Source organism: Protopterus annectens, chromosome 1.part0, assembly GCF_019279795.1.
Source record: "Protopterus annectens isolate FY-2018-M chromosome 1.part0, PAN1.0, whole genome shotgun sequence".
Taxonomy (NCBI): Eukaryota; Metazoa; Chordata; order Ceratodontiformes; family Protopteridae; genus Protopterus; species Protopterus annectens.
Window position 1 is genome coordinate 649,910,193 of NC_056725.1, and position 23,284 is coordinate 649,933,476.

Consider the following 23,284-nt stretch of genomic DNA (forward strand, 5'->3'; position numbering starts at 1 on the left):
ATACTGCACCCACCCTTTATGAATGCCACAGCTGTGGCCACTGACAACAACATTCTCACACGCTTATGTAGGTCCCTCCAGGATACCACCACAGCAGCAGCCTGTAGCCAGTGAGTATGGTTCATGTTCATGCATGACAAGACACTGTGCATGTAATGGCTATGGAATATTCCATGCATACATCTAACACACCTACCCATACTGCATGCTGTACATGTTCACCTGTTGTTGTTAAATGCACTGTGTCACAATAGTAACATTGCTGGGGTATTCGAAGGGTACAAGAGATACATGCAAGATACCTAACATCCTGTCATTTTGTACTGTGTGTACAGGGATGGGGAGTATGGCAGGACACATGGCCTACAGTAGGGACATGTGTAAAACACCACCCTCATGGCTGTAACTGCACACAATCAGGTTATGTAACTGTGGCAGATGTAACCCTGACCCCGAGTAGACCTTGCAACCACACAGAGTTCTGGGACATGTGTAGGGTACCCCCCCCCACAGCCATAGTAAAGTCTGGTGGGTGTCAGTATAATAGTCCTGTACTGGTCATACATGCACTGCTGATGTGATCTGTAAAGCAGACATCAGGCATTCACAAAATATATCCATTCACATATCATCCCAGGTATGAGGTGCTGTAACACACAGGGGCTGTGAGCATTGGAGCTGACATAACAGACACAGTACTACATAAGCAGCAATCATTTGTACATCTGTGTGGTATGGTGCACAGTGCAAGGCAGGGTGCAGAACAGGTCGACAGTAACACTTCGTACATGGATGTAGTGTTGACAAGGGGAAGGGCCATCACCTACCAACACAGTCCATGTATCACACACATGTATACTGCCACTGTGATGAGGTCGCTTTGGTTGCACTGCATGCTGTTAAGCACCAGATGTAATGTATGCTGACAAAAAGGTAATGGGTGGACTGTGTGTACAAAAGGTGTGCAACCCCACACATAGGTGTGTGTGTGTTTGTGTGTGTTTGGGGGGGTGTTGAATATGTGTGTGTAAGTGCAATCTGGTGGAGAGTGGTCGATACATGTCTGATGTGTGTGTACATGTGTGTCTGTTTGTGCGGGTGTCCATGTATGCACAGGCGATAGTGGGATTGATCACATGGCAGTACTTCTCCTTGGGATTGTGTTGTAGATGTAGTGACACATGAGACACCAGGACAGCCTGTCCGATATGTGAACACAGGACAGCTGATAGCATAATAAAGTCTGTAGCTCAGAACATGCATTGGGAGGGAAAGTACATACCAGGTATACACATCATAATGCCAGTAGCAGATGGATAACCAGCTACTCACATATGCTGCACTACTAATTTAATGGGGAATTACAAGACCACATCAGTCAGTGTATCCAGGTATTACTGCTGTCCGCATGATGGATTGATTGTGCAGCAGATGTGGCATGGACTGATCGAGAGTGTAGTATGGGGCTCCAGTGTGTGACATATGTAGTGAATGTAGCAGCCCCAACCATTTATGGGCCATGTACACCATGACTGGATATACACAGGGTATTACTGGATGACAACAGTGAGGCCATGTACTACCTACTCCACTAAAGTCAGGGAGGTGATGGAGTAACAGGTCATGTGTTGTGATCACACGTGTAGGCATGGAGAGGCCTGATATGTTAATGGGTAGTATTAATGAGTGTATGTTAGCAAGTGCCATGCAGGATGGGGAACATCTGTAACTGAATGTGGGACTGTCTGTAAACCCTGGGTAAGGGGGTAGTAAGGTGGACTGTCAGTGTTTGCGCATGTACATATGTGTGTGTGTGTGTGTGTATGTGTGTGTGTGTGTGTGTGTGTGTGTGTGTGTGTGTGTGTGTGTGTGTGTGTGTATGTGTGTGTGTGTGTGTGTGTGTGTGTGTGTGTGTGTGTGTGTGTGTGTGTGTGTGTGTGTGTGTGTGTGTGTGAGTGTGCGTACTGTTATGCAATGCTGTACAGGTCTTAACGTGTGTGTTTGTTTCCCCTACATGTGGCGAGGTGGGTCAGGTTCCCTCGTACATGCAAACTGAGGTAGGTGTTCGTACATACACCGATGATGATGATGATGGTACTGGTGAGGCACAGGTGAGGTTGTCAGAGGCCAACACTGCGTCTACATGTGTCATCACCCTCCTAGCCACCTCAAGCCCGCACACAGTTACAGTGCCCATACAAACCCCATCACAAGTCACCATAACAGAGGGACAGTTGGCGGTTGGTGCCAGTGACAAGGAAGGTGTGGTGTCCATGCCAACTGTGTCGGGTCACAGTCAACATAGCCAGATGTCTGACAGGCCACCACATCGGCAGATGTACTGTGGTGCTTGTGGGAGGGCTGCTGGTCATCATGCCCCCTGGCAGAGGTGCCACAACTGGTACCACCAGGAGCATGTTTCAGGCTGTAATGGAGGCACAGGCACATATGGACATGCACACCAGACAGGGCCTGAGGCTGCAGAGGGCTGCTTTCTCATCTGTAAGTGGCAACCTCCATGACATTGCTGCTGCCCTCCATGAACATACCATGGTCATGGATAGACAGTGGGGTGAGATGGTGGTCCTCGTCAACCGTGGAATTTCCGTGCTTGAATGTGTGGTGGGAGTGGGGCAATGTCCGCATTGATGTAGGCCAGAAACAGCAGCAGCTGGTGGTCACTGGGGACGTGCCACGCCACCAAGATGCACCCGTAGTGGCAGTACCAGCCCCAGCACACCACTGGGGATGCTGTCCACACCACACTGCAGCAGGCCTTGGCCAGTCCCAGGCAGGACATGGTTCCAGCAGACATCTGTCATCATCAGGGGAGAGTAACACCTCAAGGTCTATACCTGCCCGTGCCCATGGAATCCCTGGCAGGCACAGTCAGAGTGTCCATGGCCAGAGGCACTGAACTGCACACCCTGCCCGGTATGGTCTGCAGCTGTCCAACAACACCTGTATAGGGTGGCCACATGGCAGGACTGTGTGCATGCATACCTACACACTATGCAACCACACCTAGGGCGACCCCTTACCTACACACACCACATTACCATGCCCCATTCATTGAACAAAACCCCTCACCCACACTCATGGTGACACATGTATGGATCACCCTCGGCCTCTGGCAAACCAGCAACACACCCTGTGCATATGATGATACCTGTGCCACTTCCCTGTTATCCATAACATCGATGCAGAGACAGGCTAACATGGTTCTGATGCACACGTGACTATTATAGAGGGCTGTAATGTACTGCAGTATGAGATGTTGTCAGGGGTAATTTGTAATGCATACATGTCAAATAGTGTAGCCATGCAGCTATGATGCATTTCAGCTGTCAGTAACAGTGATTGTTATCTCCATAATGTTATCCATTTGTGTTGCAGGTGTACATGTGTCAGCAGGAGGATGGTCTGCATCATATTTCACAAGAGTATGGCACTGTGGTGACACCATGGTGACCACCCATGCATGGTAACCTCAGTCCCACTGTTACCATTATGGGGCTTGTGTGCTTCCGATATCCTAACACCCCTCCCCATCAAGGTGTTTACCACCCCACATGTGCCATATACAACCCCTGTATGCATCTTGTGTGTCATGTCTGATAACGTTCCCATCCTCCCTCCTTAAATATACCTACAGCACCTCCCCAACATCCCACTCCCACCTAAAAAGATAATGGATGGGCAATATGTTCCCACGAAACAATCTCGCCCCATACATGGCTGTCCATTCCGCAACCATGTCCACTGGACACATATAATCTAGTCTAACTGGCATCACAATGCATTTATGTTGTCCTCACCCCTCTCCCAAGGATTTGAGGGTTGACATCTACCTCCAACTTCAGTGTTTATGCATAGCTGTTGCTGTAGCAGAAATGGGCAGCTATGGGCCTTTCCCACACCCTTCCTGCACATGCCTAGCTATTTCCCCTACTGTCTTACCCTCTTTGTGCCCCTTTTTCACCACTTTCCTAGCAACCCTTTTTTCCATACTTTTTAAAGAGGTTAGCATGGGAGTAAGTGGGAGTGTTCTGGCCAGCAAGAAAATAAACTGCAATAAAAACCACAGCAAACACTAAATCCAAGAATTCAGAAAAATAAGTTCAAGATAAAAAAGCAACACCAGGCTCCATTCCACTCGTTTATTGCACTTTAGCACCTCGGCCAAACAGCCTTCAAGAAGTGATACACAATGCATAAAAAACCTTCACTATATACATACCCACAGTTAATTAATTATGCAATAAAACAATCAAATTAAACACTTCCAGTCCAACTCTAAATTAAGTCCTTCTGGAAAAAGAGTGTTATACTTTAAAATATAAATTGCTTCTCTTGTTGACAGCATAATTTTTAACAAACCTTCGTCTCCAGTTTTAACAAACCCTTTTTCTAAAACAGTAGCCTGCAATAAGGTGTGGTCACCATTATGTTTTTCAAAGAAGTGCATAGCTACAGACCTTTCAGCTCTATTCTTTTTAACATCTCTGATGTGCTCCTGCAACCCCACCTTAAACTTTCTTTTACTTTGTCCTATATAGTATAGATGGCAGGGACACCTCAGACAATAAATAATGCCTTCCATATTACATCCATAGTGGCCACTAACAGCAAATTTATTTTTGTTTATCATAGTAAATGTACACACTATATGCCTACATACACTGCAACTGTTACAGGTCACTGTTCTATTTAATCTTGGAGACAAAAAAAGGCTAACTTCAGGTGATATTAAATAAGCTCTAACCAACATATCCTTCAAATTCTGTCCTCTCTTATATGACATATATACTTTCTTATTTATGATTTTTTGTAACAAAGCATCTTTTTGTAAAAAATCCCAATAATTAATAATAACATCCTTAACTTGATCACTTAAAATATTATATGTAGTTACAAAGAATATTTTACCTTCTTCATTCTTATTAATTAACTCTGTATTTAATTTATTTCCCATTTGTATGGTAAAGCAAATCTTATTAACTGCCATATTTAAAATTTCTTTATTATATCCCCTTTGTATAAACATTGTTATTGTTTGTTTGATCTCTTTCTCTAAATCTAAATAATCATTACAAATTCTGCAAACTCTCAACAATTCTCCATAAAGAAGGGCTTGAACTGTATGTGCTGGATGACAAGTAGTGCCATGCAGAAACTGACTTTCATCCATAAATTTCCGATGTATGGAAGTTTTAATGAACTGATCACTACCCCCACACAGACATAAATCCAAAAAATTCACTGTTACACCACATTGCAGTCCACTGAACTGCAGCCCGTACACATTACAATGCAAGTTCTTTATAAATTCCTGAACACACTGCTTTCCATTCTCACATATAAATATTAAATCATCAATATATCGGAAGTAAGATATAACATATTGCTGATAAAAAAAATGTTTATAAACATAATCCATTTTAAATTTTCCCATAAATAAATTGGCATACATGGGGGCAAAAGATGCCCCATGGCAGTGCCTTGTAATTGATGGTATATTACATTATTAAAACTAAAAAAGTTATTTAAAAGACAAAATTGCAACAATTCTATAACATAATTACATACTGGAGTATTTTCCAAAAAAATATTGTGTAGCTGCTATTCCATCTTTATGTTTAATATTGGCGTACAAACTTTTTACATCAATAGATACCCAATACATATTTGGGTTCCACTGCACAGTATCTATTTTCTGAAGGAAGTCAAAGGAGTCCCTAATGTATGACTGAAGTTTTATCACATAAGGGAGTAGAAAGTTATGCAAGATAATACCTATATTATGCAGGAAATATTTAACTGCTGACACTATTGGTCTCCCTGCAGGGCTTTTTTCATTCTTATGCAGCTTAGGGAGACAGTAGAACATGGCCATACCTATATTTTCTAGATTACATTCTTTCTGGCCCATTTGATCTGTAATATATCCTAGTCGATGTCCCTTATTTACCAGCTGTCTAAATGTTTCAACTGCCCTTAGATAAATTTCCATACTACTTACTTCATAATCAGTATTAACTTGTAAATGTTCCATACACATCTGTAAATATTGTGTGTGATGCATCACTACAATTTTGTTACCCTTGTCCGCTGGTTTAATAATTAGGTCCTTCCTTTTTGCCAAATCCTTTAGAGACTTCCATTCCCATTTAGTTAAATTGTAACTTACTTCATTCTTCCTTACAAAACAATCAATGTACAAGTGTTCTACAGCAAATTTTACCATTTCTGCAAAAAAATTAACACATTTGTTTGTGTAGGGGGAATAAAAGTACTTTTAAAGCATACATTCTTGTCATTCAACAAATAGTACGCATTTGCTTTCATTTCTAAATCATCTACATCAGACAAACATGAATGAAAACTTTCCTCGTCACTCATATAGTCATTTTCATTAGCATCATTATTTTCAGATGTATTACAGAATGCAAAATAACATTTAAGATGCATATTTCGTACCAGCCGAAAAATTTCCTTTTTTATCACATGTAACCTTGGTATAACTGTCAAGATAAATTTTAATCCTAAATTTAATATATTCACTTATTCAAATGAAAGGTAAAAAGTAAAAAATGCACCAAGATAACACACAGCAAATGTTTAATCACAGCAAAGTACAAAGCGGTAAGCGCTTTCACAACCAAAGTTGCTTCATCAGACACCACAGTAAAAAATGCACAGGGTTAAATAGAGATTCTAAAATGCCAATTAATCAATAAAAATCACACAATGATTAAGTAGCAGTGAAAAACAATTAAGCCTCATGCTCAAACTAAAAAAAGCATTGCTTAAAAACATTGCTTAAAAAAATTGTACAAGAAGGAATCAAATACTATACATGAGAAAGCACTTAAAAAACTTATAAAATCATTATAAAACATGGAAAAATACTAGGCAGGAAAAAGTTAAATAGAATACTTGGGAAACTAATAGTTAAATACATTAGACTAATTTTCAAAGAATTTAGCTAATCTTAATGCTTGAGATGTCTAGCCTTTAAAAAAGGGACCAAGGAACTAGTAGCATTCAAACCAGGATACTTTTCAGCATTAAGTTTCAAAATCCACTTCTGTTCATGTCCCTTTATGTTTATGCTGTGGAGAGGCTCTGGTATTGATTTGGCACAGTTTGTGGAATATTTGCATTCAACTACTGATTTTTTAAGGTTTACTTACCGTAGATCCAACACTGACATCAGTTTCCTTGATGTGCAGATTAGTAAATCTGTTTTAAACAATCTTTGCAGTAATATTTATTTTAAACCCACTAGAAAAAATACTCTTTTGTACAAATCTAGTATGCACCCCAGACACATTCCTAGGAACGTGCTCAAGGGTCAGGTTTTTAGAACACTGCGACTGCATAGCAGAGATGAAGATGCAGTAGTTGCCCTATCTAATTTAAAAACAGAATTTTTACATAGGGGATACCCGCTTGCAGACATTGAACAGACTATCTCTAATGCCTGGAAGCTGAGAAGCACTAGATGTAAACCTTATTTTAATGCTGGTGATGCTGTTGACAATACAAGATATACTAAAAGAACTAGTAATGATTTTAGGCTGGTGTTTCAGTTTTCCAGTAACATCAATCAATACTTAGATGTAGTCAAAAAGCATTGGTATTTGCTACAAGGAGTGCCTGGACTGGTAGACAAGGTCGGACATTCTCCTATTTTTAGTTTTAGAAATAATAAATCCCTTAAACAACATCTATGTCATGGTGAATTATCTAGAACTATTATTAGATCCAATCGGCATGGTACTTTTCCATGCAGGAATTGCAGTGCTTGTCAATTTATATATAGCAAAAATAAATATGTACATCCTACTAGGAAATTTTCTATGTACACTAATCAATACACTGATTGCAGATCTACAGATGTGGTCTGTTATTGTTTTTGTGTACAATGTCCTGCTTTTTATGTAGGAAAAAACAAATAGAATGCTTAAAGATTGTATTCTAGACCACCTAAGAGATATTAGTAATAATAAACCATCAAATGGTCTAGCCAATCATGTTATGTCCAATGGCCGTTCTCATTCCTTTAAGTTCTTTGTTCTACAACATATTCATAGAAACCCCAGAGGTGGTGACATTGAGAATATCACAGAGGGACATAAACAGAAGTGGATTTTGAAACTTAATGCTGAAAAGTATCCTGGTTTGAATGCTACTACTTCCTTGGTCCCTTTTTTAAAGGCTAGACATCTCAAGCATTAAGATTAGCTAAGTTCTTTGAAAATTAGTCTAATGTATTTAACTATTAGTTTCCCAAGTATTCTATTTAACTTTTTCCTGCCTAGTATTTTTCCATGTTTTATAATGATTTTATAAGTTTTTTAAGGGCTTTCTCATGTATAGTATTTGATTCCTTCTTGTACAATGTTTTTAAGCAATGTTTTTAAGCAATGCTTTTTTTAGTTTGAGCATGAGGCTTAATTGTTTTTCACTGCTACTTAATCATTTTGTGATTTTTATTGATTAATTGGTATTTTAGAATCTCTATTTAACCCTGTGCATTTTTTACTGTGGTGTCTGATGAAGCAACTTTGGTTGTGAAAGCGCTTACCACTTTGTACTTTGCTGTGATTAAACATTTGCTGTGTGTTATCTTGGTGCATTTTTTACTTTTTACCTTTCATTTGGATTTATTTCTGCACCAAGGTTTTACCCAACACGGTTTCTTTGATATTCACTTATTCCTCTGTCAAGGAACAACCTATTAAATCTACTACACAATTATGAAAAATAAAATCATTGCCATCTACCTCGCTTAGGCATTTGTTTAAAATATCCATCAATTTGTTGTTGTCCCTGAAATGCGTCTCGCTTCTTTAAGTTCTTCCCCGGTTCATTATTGTTCTGAAAGCGTTGTTCGTGCATGGCAGGCTCTTGTGCAGCCGGAAGAGGAGGAAACATCTGGCTATTATTTTCTGAATCCGTCATATATCCAGCTCCCTTGGAAGAAGCAAAAGAAACAGACTGTTGTTTGCGTTTACCTTCATTCACATGTAGACCACTGGATTGTTGACCTAATTTTTTATTGTTGGAGTGCCACAAAAAGGCCATCCCATTGTTATAGTCATGAATATCTCGCTTAAATTTTCCCAATATACCATCAATTTGTTCTTTTTCATATTTACTTAGCTTATCATACATATTTCTAAACACAACAGTCATTTTCATCGACCCTATTTTCCCTAGGATCTCATTATGAATCTTTGTTACTTCTTCCTTTAATTTTTGCTGTTGTATCCGATCCCTTTTGATAAGAATGGTTACCCATTCCATTGCACACTTATGTGCTGCCGATAGCTACCACTCTCTGAACACTTTTTCAATTGGGTCAGCAATGACAAAGGGAATAGCAGGACTTTTAAAACCACTTAGTCCCCTGAGTGAGATATCAAGTTCAACATAACGCTACAGTCCCAATAAATTGAAGTGACACCGTGTCTCTTTTAAAATCTATCTTTCAAAACTTTCTATTAATGACTGCACCTCTGATGGTATACTGGAAATATTTGTATGTCCAACTTCAGCAAATGGGTTACTAGCCATTATGTTTTTCAAAGAAGTGCATAGCTGTAGATCTTTCAGCTCTATTCTTTTCAACATCTCTGATGTGCTCCTGCAACCGCACCTTAAACTTTCTTTTACTTTGTCCTCTATAGTATAGATTGCATTGACACCTCAGACAATAAATAATGCCTTCCGTATTACATCCATAGTGGCCACTAACAGCAAATTTTTTTTTATCATAGTAAATGTAGACACTATATGTCTACATACACTGCAACTGTTACAGGTCACTGTTCCATTAATCTTGGAGACAAAAAAAGGTTCAACTTCAGATGATATAAAATAAGTTCTAACCAACATATCCTTCAAATTCTGTCCTGTCTTATATGACATATATACTTTCTTATTTATGATTTTTTATTATGCAATTTTATTGCATAATTGGATAATTAACTGTGGGTATGTATATAAGGAAGGTTATTTTATGTATTGTGTATCACTTCTTGAAGGCTGTTTGGCTGAGGCTCTAAAGTGCAATAAACGAGTGGAACGGAGCCTGGTGTTGCTTTTTTAACAAAATAAACCACTTCTGCAAGGCTCGTACCCAGGACACTGCACACCATACACAAAGTGATTTCCCACTAAACCATGGCAGATGTACATAACCCTGATGTTTCCACAAACATATCATCCAGCCCAGTCATTCAACAGTACAGGGAATGTATTGCAACATATAGATGTATGTGTGTGAGTAAATATATTAATGTCTAAACAGGTACAACATATTGGTATATGTAGATATATGTATCTATCTATCTATATATATATATATATATATATATATATATATATATATATATATATATATATATATATATATATATATATATATATATATACATATATATATATATATATATATATATATATGTATGTATATATATATATATATATATATATATATATATATATAGGGATATATACATATATAAATATATATGAACATATACACATGCAAATGCCTACATCTATGGATATACATGTCTACATCTACTTGTGTAAATATATACAGCAGGTCATGTATATGTCAGCAGATATATACATGTACATATATAGGTGTATACGGACAGACATCTATTGATAACAATGGGGATATGACAAAATCATATATGTCCTCATGCAACGTTAATGGCGTTGAGAGGCCCCATACAATATACATCTGGAACAAATTGGTATACTCCCCTCCAGCCAAGTATGTTCCCCCTGTAATACAGTAACTAGTGTTGCAGATCCCATAACCAGGACTGTACACAATATGGCCATCCCAAGGATATATATACACAGACAGATATATGCAGATACAGACATATATATATATATATATATATATATATATATATATATATATATATATATATATATAAGTACACATACACACACAGAGATATGTACATTATGATACATATGTAGTACGTGCACACAAATTGAGCAGCCAGTATTTCTACAGTCACCACCTTACCAACTGGAAACTGTATGAGCCACCCATATGAATGACATTCATAGCCTGCAATACATACCCACAGAGATATCAAAGGGTATAACACCACACACAGGTGCCCATAAATGATTGTGACAGCTATATTTGTGCACTATGACAGTTGTATATGCCATGTCATATAGCTGTTTAGACACTGACATCCATATGAACAGTGTAATGCAACTGTGAAACAGTTATACTGAGACAGTAGTCTGGTAAGGTTGACACATGTTGCTGTCCAGGTCGAGGCCTTCTAGTAGTACAATAGTAATGACAGACTGGCCCACAGCATACCAGACAATCAACAGTACGTAATGCAGATGTATAGGTCAGCAGACTCTATCTACATTCTGTACATAATCCCTAGGGCGTACAGACCCCAGATGACACAATGGAATGTATCTGTTACATAACAAGGCATAATTGACACCATCACAATCACACAGACAAACAGAACAGTCCATATGGTAGGAAACAGTAGGTTCATAGGTTCATAGGTTCATAGGTTTATACTAGGCTATCTGCCCTAAGGCATTTATAAGCCTAGCCCAAATTATTGTGGCTTATGCCACCCCTTATATGAAAAAATACTGTGCCCATTAGTTTGTTGTGCCTCTGTCCAGCAGTGACCCAGAGATGATTCCCGGGGTAAACCTACGATCTCCCATCCACAGGTCTAGATTTCTCTTGAACAGAGTCAGCGAGGTGCTCTGCCTCACATGGACCGGGATTTTATTCCACAGCATAGGGAGTCTCTGAGTGATAAATCTATCCCTCCAGCACGTCCTATTTATATCCGTGCTAAGGTTTAAGTCGCTTGCTCTAGTGGTTTTGGTGGATTTGGATTTTTGAGGTGGAGCATGTCCATTAATTCGGTTGGACATGGCCTTGTATGTCAGGCACATGTCACCTCTGAGCAGACGGTATGCGACTGAATAGAGCTGGAGTTTCTTCAATCTGGCAGCATATGACAGATTTTGGAGTCCCTTTATCCTTTTGGTGAGGAACTTTTGGGGTCTCTCCAATTGCTGCAGATGTCGGGTGAGATACATCCCGAATGGGGCATTGTACTCGATCATTGGTCTGATAAGTGAAGAGTACAGGGGAACAATGACCTCACTAGATCTGGATGTGAATCCCTGGCCTGCATTTACCCATGGTGGACTGTATGGTAATGTACATACAGATACCTTAAGGCAGCTTACCCCAGATACCCACACATGTGGTTACAGCCTAGGTTAGTCATGATGCCGCCACTACACTCTATACTACTGGACCATATACCATGGTTACATACACTTCCCTCTGCAGTGCATTAGGGCACACATGTATTGTGTAGGTGGAGCCCACAAATATATGGCCCCAACACCCCAGTATATGTGGGGGACACAACAGCAGTGGAGGGATGGCAGGAATGACAGCATGACATACACACAGTCTACTACATAACAAACCCTGACAGCATGTCACCTGTGCTAAGCTAGGTATGTAGGTGGAAGACAGAGTCGGGAACACAGGCACATATGTATACAACTGTTGTCATACAGTAAGCAAGTTATGTAAATGTATACATATCTATATGGATATATGTATAATGATATGTACATATATGTTTTCCATATGTCCTGCACATGGGGTGGAGCCCTACCTCAGCCCCAATAGTCTCAACCTCTCAGTGAAGAGGATGTCATGTATGTATTGCAGGTATATTTGTAGACTATTGCTACTGTAATAGGGAGTGTCTTCACAGACATGGTGTGTGGGAGGCCACATCTGCTGTCGACATGTGCGCCGATGGCTACTGACAGACATCCTAAGGTCATCATAGTACAGTACCACTGCTAGCACAGTAACGTCCCTGTGGACTACAGCTGCGATACACCCAATATATGTGGACAGTCTGACACACGCTGGTCAGTTCAGGGGTATACACAGAACCCCTTCATGCAAGACATGTGGACCAGGCCTGTCAATGTGGATGTTAACAGCCATGTAGAAGGGTATCACATGTAAATGCTGGTATACATTTGCCCCCATAGGTTATACATTCATACATCCCTGTCTGTCCTGACACATAATAACCACTGGTACATTGGTGCCTTGGCCACATACTACCCACTAGTTAGTGACATACATCTGAACAGCATCCCATTGCTTTGTCTGACTTACATGACTGTCATGGTGTCCCAGCAGAAGTACATCTGGCAAGTATCTGGACATGTCATCTCACTGGATAAGTACAGCAATGTGCTAGGCATGTGACAAAGCACAGTGCTAGCTACAGGCAGACTGACTCAGCACTGGGCTACATCTCCCATTTGGGGATACACATGTACCTGCATAGATATCAGGCTCTACAGGCATGTTACATCACAGAGTGACAGACACCTGTGCGAAAGTGCATAACCACAACCAATGGGAACACAGCCACAGCCACACATGATAAGCTAGCATACTAGTACAGTATATGAACTATCTGACCTACATCATCCTCATATGAGCCACTCACACAACACCCCTACATATACTGGGCCACTAGACAGTGTGGTCCGATGCCTGTCTGTGGTATGGGACATGTGTGTGTTTGCCCCAACAAACATGTAAGCTGTTAGGGTGGCATACAGTGGAGCAGCATGTAACATCAGATAGGACAGGACCTGAAATAATGACATCTACAACAGTCTATACACAGGCCAAGGTACATATTCACTATGCACACACTGTCGACAGTTACCAGGCTTACACATACCTCAGTACTGTACACACATCCACATAATGGCCAGGCTATATCCTCAATTATAACACCTACTATACATAACATGTGTAGCAGTCTGATATCTCATTGGCTTGTTATAAGATATGCTGTCAATGACTATGAAGTACAGAACATATGCACCCTCTACTGCATGACATATGTACAAAGGTTGACAGACTTGTGTCAGGAGGCACAAACACAGGGCCAGTATTGACATGTTGTTGCAATACCCTCATACATATACTGCCATAACAGGGTTTGTTGCACCATATGTCCTATGAGGGATGTGACATCAGTAACTCTCACGGCTGTCACCATCTACTGCCTGCTATCCTCACACTACCTTCTGCATTCCACAGATAGGTGCACCATAGCTGACACATGAAACCAAAGGCACAACACTGCCCAGTCTGCAGATGACCCTGCGGATGGGGACCCATCATATACATGGGACCGACATGGCAGGTATTGCGACATGTATGACAGGCATATCCAGACAAACACTGTTAAACCAACAGTACTCCACATGCAGTATAGCAGCACTTACAGTCTGTAGTCAGGTCAGGCACATCCCCCTCCTGTTTGTTGCCCTCTTTCTACAGTGTATGTTGTTAGAGGTAAATCCCCAATCTATCTGAGATGCTGTTCACCAAACAACAGATCAAGTTCCTGCTCACAGTGACTGTAAAGGGCCAACACCACCATGTTGTTCCTAGGTTTTGGAGTGTGTTTCCATGCAATTGGCTATGGGCCTATTTCCACAGCCGTTCCACATGCAATCAGCTTGGGGAGGGCTGAAATTCATTCAGAGGCCATCAGCTGATCATGAGTATCACTTACATTACACATGCTGCTGCCTAAGCATAGCAGGTGTGGGCATCCAAATCCAGCGGAGAGGGAGTGGGGGAGGTAGACAGAGGCAAATACATGTCAAGGAGGGGTGGTGGATTAAAACAGAAGAATGGATGTGTCACACACCTACCAGCACAGGGTATCAAACCCCCAACAACTATGTAGAGGGATCACAGTTCACTGCAGTTATTGGTTGCGCCACATGGGTTTCTTGCTGTGGAGCACTCAGAGCATATTTGTGATGATGAGTGACATCTGCAACAGGGATATGGTAGATACACGGTAGGTGACGTACATGTGCCTGCCTGCATGAGCAGCTGCCAGAGTCAACACAGGCACACTCACATGGGGGTGCACACACTTTGACACACTTAGCAGGGCCAGGAGTACAACTCATCAGTAATGTGACTGCCCCAACACATTGATGTGCAGGTATCACATGCACCACATGGGTCATACTGAAGTCGTATGGGCATAGAGTATGATGAGGTGTCAGACATCAAACAGCATGCTTCAGTATGCCCTGGGGAGTTGTAGTGAGTGTGGATGTGGTCATATGCAACATAAAACACACACATGGACACACAGGGTGCCAGTCCTGACATGCATGGGTGCATGTCTGATGGGTGTGCGGTGGTCAACTGTGCCAGCAGGTTGTACAAGGGTAGGGGATGAGTATACCTTGGCATCAGACCACACGAAGATGGTCTGCATTGTGCCAAAGACCTGTAGTTTCTGCATCTGCCCACACAGGTCAGTATTGCATCCCTCACCCAGTCACCTGAGTGACTATTGTGTGTGGTCAATGCTGTGCATTACTTGCAATGTATATGTTCCTTAATCCATGACATGGATGGTGTCTGGGATTTGCACACCTCCCACATGGATGTACAGTGACATGTGGAACTGTACCTGGGGTGTCTGGCCATTTTGTTAAAACAGAGTATCATTGGATGTGCCAGTCTTGGCCACCGTGTGGCAGGAACTGGTAATGGGCAGCAGGTTTACCCTGCACCTACATTGATAACATGCTAACAGCATTCCCTGATGTCAATGTCATCTGTCTATACAGGCCATGTTATCAGGCATGGTATGTCCATTGGGAGTCGCATGTGACGGCACCACTGGTGGTACAGGTGCCCATTTGGGAACATGGTGGAGGTGCACTGTCTGCATGTACGTGCATATTGGACAGATAGCCGGGATGCCATGCCCTCTGTAACCCACTGCCATCACTGCAGAGTTACTATCAGTGGCCAATATGCAGTATACTACTCACATATTGGCTGTTGCCTAGGCATATGTGTGTGCTCTGGCTAATAGTGGGGCTGCTAACTGTGATTGGCTGGCCTTGATGTCAATGTCTGGGTATGGCTTTGCCTCTCAGCTAATTTACATCTGGTATCCCTATATGGTTGACATGATGATATATACTAGGGCCACCATAAAATAACTGAGCAAAACCCCTTCCACATTGGCTACACACTCACAGCCACCTCTATACAGGATACATGTTACACACACTCACACACACCTGTCATGTCTGGGAGTAGAACCACTAGCTAACTAGTTTATCACACTACAGCACTATGCAGTCATAGCACACGCCACGGACATTACTGGAGAGCTTTTTTTCCCAAAGGTGTATTTTACAATGTATGACATCAGCAGGGTTACCAAAGTAGGGCATTTTGACTGCACAGCGAGTGACTAGATTAAAACACATTGCTCCCTACACAAACAGTGAGACACACACAAAACATCCACAACTGACATGTGTGGGTATAGAACCCCTGAATGAAATCTATATCACACTACAGCATAAGGCTGTTATAGGATGCACCACAGGGATTACAGAAGAACTAAGTCCCCAAAGTTGTATTTCACAATGGATGACATCAGCAGGAGTGCCACAGTACGGCATTTGAAATATACTGTGAGTGAATAACCTATAATGCATTGCTCCATACACACACACAAAACATCCAGGACTGTCATGAATGGGGATGGAACCCTACCACTGTTCTAAATCACACGGCAGCAATACGCGGTTGCAGGACGGGCTATGGGGATTACTGGGGGTGAGTGACATCAGCAGCCTTGCCAAGGTTGGGTATATGAATTGTATGGAATGTAGCCTAAAAAGTATTGCTCTCTACACTGTCAGACACACACACATTCACAGTTGTTAGGTCTAGGGTTAGAACGCTTATCTAATTACTTTATCACACTACAGCGGTGCACAGTTACAAGATGTGCTACAGAGATTACTGGGTGTGACATTCCCAGGGGTGTATTTCTAGGTGAGTGACATTAGCAGGCTTGCCAAAGGTGAGTATATGAATTGTACAGAGTGTGAGTAGCCTAAAAAGCATTGCTCTCTACTCAGTCAGATTCACACACACAGTTGCCAGGTCTGGGGTTTGAACACCTACCTATCTATGTTATTACATTACAGTGGCATGCAGTTACAGGACGTGCTACGAAGATCACTGGGTGGGATATTCCCACAGGTGCATTTCTAGTTGAGTGACATCAGCAGGCTTGCCAAAGGTGAGTATTTGTATTGTACAGAGTGTGAGTAGCCTAATAAGCATTGCTCTCTACTCAGTCAGACACACACACTAACCAGGTCTGGGGTTAGAACACCTACCTAACTACTTTATCACATTACAGCAGTACACAGTTGCAGGATGCACTACGATGATTCATGGGATCTAACTTTCCCAGAGGTATATTTCTAGGTGAGTGACATTGACATCAGCAGCCCTGCCAAAGTTGAGTATATGAACTGTACAGAGTGTGACTAGCCTAAAAAGCATTTCTCTCTAAACAGTCAGACACACACACACAGATTCACACACAAACACACAGAGTTGTCAAGTCTGAGGTTAGAACATCTATCTAACTACTTTATCACACTACAGCAGTACACAGTTACAGGATGCGTGACAGAAATTACTGGGCTCTGACTTTCCCAGAGGTGTATTTCAGGGTGAGTGACATCAGCAGCCCTGCCAAAGTTGAGTATATGAACTGTACGGAGTGTGAGTAGCCTAAAAAGCATTGCTCTCTACTCAGTCAGACACACACAGATTCACACACAAACACAGTTGCCAGGTCTGGGGTTAGAACACTTATCTAACTACTTTATCACACTACAGCAGTACACAGTTGCAGGATGTGCTCTGGAGATTACTGGGCTCAGACTTTCCCAGAGGTGTATTTCTAGGTGAGTGACATCAGCAGCCTTGCCAAAGTTGACTATATGAACTGTATGGAGTGTGAGTAGCCTTAAAAGCATTGCTCTCTATTCAGTCAGACACACACAGATCCACACACAGTTGCCAGGTCTGGGGTTAGAACACCTACCTAACTACTTTATCATACTAAAGAAATATGCAGTTACAGGACGGCTATGGAGATTAATGGGCTATAACTTTCCCAGAGGTATATTCCTTGGTGAGTAACATCAGCAGCCTTGCCAAAGTTCAGTATATGAATTGTATGGAGCTTGAGTATCCTAAAAAGCATTGCTGTCTACACAGTCAGAGACAGACAGACACACACACAAACACATTCACACAGTTACCAAGTGTGGGATTTGGACTACTACCTAACTGGTTTATCACTACAGCAGTATGCAGTTATGGGATGCGCCATGGTGATTCCTGAGCTATAGCTCTCACAAAGGTGTATTTCACATTGGATGACCTCAGCAGGCTTGTCATACTACTACTATGGGGTGGGCGGTGTGTGCATGGGCCATAACCCATTCATGTAGGGGTTGACATGCCACATGTGGGCACACAGGGTCATATGTCACAGGTACGTGTATACAGCTACTAGATGACTACTTCCTTGTACAGTCATGTTGCACAGCTAGCACGAGCACCACACAGTCTGTCATGCTGACAGATGCTGATGGCTAGTATCTGCAGTGAGTGCATCTGCACCTCATGTGGTTGTGGGCCTTTGGCTGTGTGCTGGGTGGGACAGTCCCAGATGGGTCCTTGTCACAGTGACCCTCTTCCACACATCTATGTCCGTCTACCTTTGGCTTATTATAATGTGGTGTCCTTACATATATGTCTGTATTCCTATCCACTGTATGTGCAAGGCAGGAGTGGTGCATACTGACATGTGTCTGCACTAAGAACTGCGACTGCCAGATATGTCTGGTCCACTGTTGTTTGCAGACATGGCCTTCATGTGTTTAAGTGTGTGGGCATGCCCAGTATGACCTTTCAGTATGTTGTTGACTGACATTGCCTTCATTCTTCTAAGTGTGTGAGCATGCCTAGTATGGCCATCTGTATTGCATGTGTGGAGCATATCCAGTTTGTTTGTACTGCAGTGTTGACCTTCGTGTTGTACACCGACAGATAGCATGCTGTGTCTGCAGGGTATCCATCAGTCATTTGGCATGTACGGTTGCTACATTTCTGAATAGTGGGGAAGAGGGACACCTGACTGTTTCTACATTTCTACACAGGAGTGGAGGGCACATCTGACTGTTACTATTAGTGTACGTAGGATGGGGGGGGGCTCACCTGACACTTCTACACATTTGTTAGGACTGTAATGGTATGTCTGGTACTCCATTTCAATCTGTAGTCTTGCCTATCGTGCTGGCTAGAGGCATACCAGTGTATTACAGATCCTAGCTTTCACTGCCTACATATTAGTTTCAGACTTCCTAGCCTTCACATCTTCCATCCAACTGCCAGGCCTGCTGTAGTTTGTCTGTATAGGCCTGGGAGGTGGTTACACATAGGGCTCATTCAGAGACCATAGTGCAGCATTTGTTTGTGTTTGACTACACCTATCCTGCTGACTGTAACAGTTGTTGTGTATGTGACCCCCCCCCCCAACTGGCATGTGTGAGTCACTTACCTTGTGGGTGTCCAAGTACTGAGGGTGGTGCTGCAGGGCTGCCTATGTCAGATGCACAGAATACACTCCCTATACATGGTTGAGCACAGGTAGTGCCATGTTTGGCATCCCTTTTACTGTATGTGCGAGTCGGAGAGAGGTGACATTCCCTGGGTCCCTAGTGTGTCAGTACATGTGCTTTACATTGCCTCTTTGCCAGGGCCAGGGCATACTGGGCACGCCTCCTTCTGACTACTGGGGCAACCTCAGGTTGTTCCTCCTCCGAGTCACTCTGTGCCTGTGCTGGCCTTGGCAATGGTGGTGGGCTGTATGGCCCTGCCCTATGCTGTTCCTGCTGCCACTGTTTCCACAGGATCATATTGTGTAGCATGACACATACAAGGACAATTTGGGTACATGTAGTTGGTGAGTACTGCAGGGCTCCACCAGATGTGTCCAGACACCAGAACCGTGACTTCAGCATCCCAAACACATGCTCTGTTATGATTCATGTTTGTGCATGTGCCTCTTTATGGAGTTCTTGTTCGAGTGTGTGTGCATTTCTGATAGGTGTCATCAGCCATGGCTCCAGTGCGTATCCAGCATCCCCCACTAGTTGACCGTGTGGGATGTCCCCATTGACAAATCTGTGGTACAGCTGTGTCAGATACCAGATGTGGGAATCGTGGTAGATTCCAGGGCAGCCAGCACAGACATTCATTATTATGCCCTGGGCATCACAACTGACCTGTCAGTTGATGGAGGGGAAGCCCTTGTGGTTGATGTAGACCCTACCCCGCTCACCGGGTGGTGATTTGATGCATATGTGCATGAAGTCTATTGCACCCAGTACCTCGGGGTATTCTGCTATTTGATGGAAAAGACGCATATTGCTGGCCAACACCTCACGGGTGATGGGAAGGTATACGTGCTCACTGCCATATGCTGACATGGCATCCAGGAACTGGTGGAGTACCCTGGATGCTGATGCCTGTGATATCCCCATCATATCCCCAGTTGGCCTTTGGAAGGTACCTGTAGCTATTATATGTAGGCCTACACACAGCTTGGTATCCACTGGGATGGGTTCCCCTCATGTGTGTGAGGCATGGCTGGCACAGCTCAACAATTTGCTGTAGGAGGTCCCTGTCCACTCTATAGCGCTTCACTATCTCCAGCTCATGTAGCCCTTGGTAGGTTACCCTGGGTCTGTACACTCTTCTCCGTCTCCTTACTGTGGGTTGCTCTGCAGCATTCACATCCTCACCACCCTCAGCCTCTTGTACATGCTGGTTTATGATAGCAAAAGCAGCCCCTAGCATTATTTTTCTTGCTTTCGTTTTCTAAAATTTCCCCGTTTGTATACACCGGTGGTGCGAGTTATTGGGAATAACAAGGGGTAAAGGTGTTTGCATAGTTTATAGTGGTGTGCTGGGCTGGGCTGCTGCCTGTGTGATTGGCTGTGTCTGATACATTTCACCTGTCAGCTCAGCTAGTTCTCCTTGATTACCTTCCTACTGTTGATTTCCCTTCCCATTGCCTCTCTGTTTAAGCCTGTGTGCGTGCCACACAAACAGAGTGCTCATATGTGCACAGAGCTGCTATTTCCTGGTTTAACTTCCTTTTTCTTCCTGTGAAACCCAGTGTGCAGAGCGCACACCCGCTTACACTTTGTCAGGAGTGCTAGGCAGCTTGGACACACCCCTAGCTTAGCTGTACTAAGCTAGGAGCAGTCCCAAACGACAGGGCTCCAATCCGCTTACAATATTCCTGACACCCCCCCATGATGTCACCTGTCTCCTAGTCTTGCACCCAGCTTTTTCTACTATTACACTCTTGGGACCTGCCTCACACCCTGGGGAAATCTGGGATTCACTATCCTTCCCCTCATTTGCATAGGATTGCCTGCTAATGCATAGTTACATGTCCCACACTGACCCTCCCCCTTAGCAACCACTACTCACTGGCCAGGTTGTCTTATGCCTGCCATTACTTGCATGGCTGAATACTGCTTTTAGTTAGACTGCTTATTTTAGTTTTGTTTTATTATTTTCCCCCATCCCATTTGCGTGCCACTGCCCTATGCTTAAACAGGCAAGATCGGCGACAGAAAAATAAAAGTTGTTTTTTTTTTCATTTTTTGCACATTTTGCAATGCCAATGGCTTTCTACTTGGCCATTGGCATGCTTCATCACTGATATGCAGCCTTTATTTGGTGCTGTCATAGCTCTGTTTTGTAGTTTGCAGAAATGTACTCTGTTACTAACCGAGTACATTTCTGCAGACTGCACTCGTCTTGCACTGACTGCTGCCTCCTTCCTGGATCGCAAATTTCCTTCATTTGCATGGTTTTCAACTGCAAATGAGGGTAATTTGCATACAGGAGCTTGGTCCGTGCAGGATTAGCCTAAGTGCTCACATGCACATCCTGGGAGCTCATTCCTGGCTCGGATGTCGGCCATATTGCCGAAAATAGCTCTTAAACTATTCCTGCAGCTATAATGGGCTTTGTAAATCCAGGGGAGTAACTATTAAATGCGGAATGTTTTGTAAACAATTTACAATATCTCAAGAACCACTGTTAGTAGCATTTTGTTTATTCAGCTGAAAGCTTTCATATGTGGCTAAGCAGTTCTGCTGTTCTACGTGGTTGTTGAGATATTTAGAAAAGCATGACATTTATGACAAAATAAATAAATATTACATGAACAGCTATTAATATTTTTATTTTACCTGCACTAGACAGACATCAAATATCAACACAGTTATGTTTGGCATTGTATAAGCTTTAAGATGAAATATTATACTTTGTATGTAGCGTGGTTTTAAAATTATTAATGCAAATTTGAACAAGCAATACTTGATACCTAGAGCATCAACAGGATGTAACTGCAGATGCATCTACAGGCATCACTCAGCTGTAATGACTCAAGAAAATATCTGTTATAGCCCTTAAAATTCTAAAATATTTTCAGTTTCTCAGTTGTCTTCCTTTGCCATTGAACTCTTCTTACTCCTGTGTTCTCTTCTTAGTCTTTAGGTCTGTCTCTATAATCTTTATTTGTTTTAACTCATTGCCATTTAAATTTTTATTTTTTCAAGGAAAATCAAATTTAAACCTTTAAGAAGCAATTTCTTGTATCCAAACTGTTCTGCAACATGTAATTTGATAAAACTTAATGTAAACTTGCTATTCATTAGAAATGTATAAAAACTGTTAATATTGTACTGGATAAAAAATTATATAATAACAATGTAGTGCATGGAGCTTGGTAATTATACTCTGATATCCTGAAAAAGACAAACCAGTTAAGAACTACTATAGCATGAAATCAAATCTTAATAGATGTTTGGTGCCAGAGTCATGGACTCAAGCTTAATGTCAAGAAATGCGTAGTTATCCCCTTTGGGAAAAAGCATGTACCCATAAATTATCACATAGGTGGCAGTACACTAAACACTGAAAGTGTGATGAGAGACTTAGGGACACAGGTGGACAGTGGTCTCACCTTCGATAACCACATTGCCACAACAGCCAGGAAATCCTTCTATGTGGCACACCTCATCACTAAGGGCTTTTCATCCAGAAAAAAGGAGGTCATTGTCTCACTGTATTCATTCCTCATTAGGCCCATTATAGAGTACAACTCCTCATTTGGTATGTACCTCACAAGACATCTGCAACAGCTGGAAAGGCCTCAGAAATACCTCACTAAAA